A 3,692-nucleotide genomic window follows, 5' to 3' on the forward strand; every position below is an offset into this window, starting at 1 on the left:
AAAGTGATCTATCTCCCTAATAGACAGAAAGCCTCTATTGATAATTGTGCTTTTTAGAATGGTTTTATAATAAGATTTTGAAACCTTTTTCTCCTTCACCCTTAATCTTCTGAAAAACATTAAACTTAAAAACTCTAGTTTTCCACAGAAATAAAAGGTAAATATTATCATTTTTTAATATAATTTTGTGCTCTGCCACCAAAACAAAACAAAAACAAAACACAAACAAAAACACCCTTGCAATGTAGCTTTAATGATATGGTTCCGTAATACAGTTTCAGTTAGCAGCAGTGGAGAAAATTTAAATGAAGTGTTTAAGAGAATGAAATACTTTCTTCTGAAAGATGAAATGAAAGGAGGAAGCAGCCTGGCACTGAGATACGGGAAAGTTGGTCCTGTTGACCACGGTTTGTCTGCAAGATGTTTTATTTGAGCTCCACATGAACAATACATGAGGTTGTTTGAAGAAAATTGAGAGTAATTAGGTTAGAGAGAGGAGTCATGAATAGTTGCTCACACTTTTTAAATATATATATATCAGCTAATGAAAATATCAGAACTACAGCACTTGCATAAATCAAACCCCTTGCATTCACTGAATCACTCAGTGATTATCCATACGGTAGTACTGTAAGCCATGATGCCAAGGAATGGAAAGTCTTTAGATTTCTGTAGCGATTCCCTGATAAAAGCCAAATATTTCTTAAATTACGTGGCTTCTAGGCTTCCACAGATATCACAGTCAAAAGAAACGTTATTGGTTGGTAAACATCGGCCAAAATACGTTCCTAAAAATATGTATACAGCACCATCTACCGTCATTTTGCGTCTTTGCAGGTGCATGGGTTTAGACACACTGAAGACCTGTGCTTTACAGCAGTGCTGTAGTTTCCTCATTGGCACGGGATCGGTCCCTCTTTCTACTTATGGCTCTACAGACTCTGAGCAATGGCGATCCTTGCTGCAAGAGGTTAACCGCTAAAATGAGACTAAATAGGGTATCAGAACGGAAAAAGTGAATTAAAAAGTCAGGAAAAAAATTAAATGTATAACAAAGAGCAGAGTAGAGTCAGTGCAGGTCCTGGAGCAAAAGTGAGGTGTTTTTAGCAAGGGGAATAATTTCTCAAGACATAGCGTGAGAGCCCCAAGACTCTCCTTTCCTCTGGCTTCAATCTCCTGCATCCTTCTCTGGCCCAGCCATGCAGCTTATCAGAGTCAGTGCAACTTCCCTGACGAAACAGCTTTCCCTTCCTTCATCCTCTGTCATTTTTCTGCTGGCTAGGCAGGTTGAATGGAGGCAGGGCCCGATCAAGATGTAGATATGAAACGTGCATGGAGGGAAGGGAGAAATGTGATGTTACCAGAGGGCGGTCAGATTGCCACAGCTACAACATGCAATTTCCCTCTTCCTGGGTTATATTTAGTTCATTGACCTGGTTTACGATTGGTGGGTAGACATAGAGGTGAGTGTGCAAACGGCTGCGATGGAGACTCCTTTGGTGGGGTGAGCTGTCAAAGGAAATTTAATGTGATCCTACAGCCTCAGCGTGGGCTTATGGAGCTGAGTCTTGACAGCAGAGCGCCGAGAAGAGGTAGTGCTCTTCTCTAGCCTACTAGCCCAGTAACTGGGATGTCCCCACGGCAGCAGAAACATGCATTTGACTCCCGGGTCTGGCTCTGGTCCTTGCTTGCCCCTGTTTTCACAGATTCACACTAGCCTTTCCAGATTGGCCTCACATCTGTCCTGGGAGCCTCAGGCTTCTATTCACACAGCAACCGTTCTCACACTGTGGGAATGCCACAAAGCAGGCAGAGGACAAGAGGAATGTGGCTTGTCTCACCACTGCTGAAGCTGAAACAGCCAGCAGCAAGCAGTGCTGTGCCAGTAGGGAGGAGCATGGGGCAAAAGTAGGGCAAGACGTGGAGCTGGGAGAGACCGATCTGATCAGGACATGTCAAAAGACTCGTATCATGGATAAGATTGCTGCTTAGCAGTTTTGGTATCACGTTGTACAGAGTACCTTCAGGGCCACAGTACTACTGCTGTATTGGCCTATGTTGCTCCTTAGTCTCCAAGCCACCAAAAAAGGACCAAACTGCTTCCAGAGCCACGCTGGAAAGCCATATAGTCATTTTACTTATTTATTTATTTATACATGCTTTTGAGATGGTCATGCTACTGGATTCATGCCAGTCAGCTGGACTCCTCAGCAGTCTGAAAAAAGGAGTTGTCTTTTTTATTATTTGTGAAGCCTTTTCACAACTCTTTGGCTAGGGTTCTTTGGCCCTACAAGAACATATTAACAAATAAGAAAAAAAATCAACCTAAGGTAATTCAGGTAATTCTGTCACTGATCTTGGTTTTTCCAGGAAATTAGATCTTGGGTGGAGTGGTAGCACAGCACTTAGCCCAGGCTACGCACAGAACAGGATGCTAGTATATGCAGGTAAACCCACAGAAATCGGTTCCCTCATGGCTTTGTCTTTGCCTCTTCAGCATGGCAAGGTTGTATTTAAACAGAGATCACATACTCTTTCTCAGTATCCCATAAAATATTTTTAATTCTCTAGACCTGAGGAGCAAGTCAGTACTTTGTTTAATACTGCATATGCCTGTATCCGTGTAGAAACGTGAAAATTGTTGGAAGAACAGCCTTTTAAGTTACACACAAAAAGCATGTTCAAAGGCCTTTTTCCACAGCCATGCCAAAGGCAATTTTCAAGACAATTTCTGTTATCTGACTCCCAGGTATGTTTTTAAGCATGATGGAGCTCAGGAAGCTTTCTCTTCGCCCATCCTGCAGCTGCAGGAATGGGATTCTCCAAGGTGTGATCACCTTGTGTCCTGATCAGCTTAGACCCAGCTAAGCCCGTGGTACTGCTGCTGGAAGCGGTGGCCCTGACCCATTAGTGCTCGTGTAAGTGTGTTTTTGTCTGCATGGCGGAGTTGGCTCAGATGGAAACCACTTTCTGTGGGATTAATTTGCAGCTGGATCAATTCCCTCACCTGCCCTCGTGCCCCTGGAAGTGCTGATGTCCACACCTGCCACCACCCCTCGGCAAGTGCACAGGCCTGGATCAGCCTGTGGTCATAAAACCCCACCCTGAGGCTGTGCTTTTGCTGTTCCAGCTCTGATTCATCTGAAAATGAAGCCTTGGCCATGGATTCGCTGCCCTCCATGTTTACATCTAGTGTTTGGAGGGTGTTATTTTCCACTGTTCCCTATCACTAAATGGAGGGGCATTTATTGGCTCTGTTTCTCAACCCGACTGAAGGCAGCCAGGTAACGGCCTATGACCCGAGGCGTGTTATGAACCACCCCGCTCCCAGCACGGTGTAACCGTGTGACCGTGCTCGCAGAGGCGCACATTGCTGTGGCAGCCCATCTCCCTTGAAGCCATGGAAGCAGCGGGACGGCTGACAAGCAGCGGGTTGCGAGCGAAGGTCAAGGATGGATGGAGGCAGCTCTGCCTGCCTCGCACAGGCTCCCCTCCTTCACTCTTCGCGACCTCGCACCCACGAAGCCCAGCACTGGGGGGCTGAGAGACCCACAGCCGTGCCCCCACAGCGGGCGGGCCCCGCCGAGCCCACCCGTCCCCTCAGGGGGAGCGGAGGGGAGGGGAAGGGAGGGGAGGGCCGGTCGCGATCCGCCCGCTCCCGCCGCTCCCTCGCGAGAGGCGCCGCCACCGCC

This window comes from Cygnus atratus, chromosome 5, assembly GCF_013377495.2.
Source record: "Cygnus atratus isolate AKBS03 ecotype Queensland, Australia chromosome 5, CAtr_DNAZoo_HiC_assembly, whole genome shotgun sequence".
NCBI classification, from domain to species: Eukaryota; Metazoa; Chordata; class Aves; order Anseriformes; family Anatidae; genus Cygnus; species Cygnus atratus.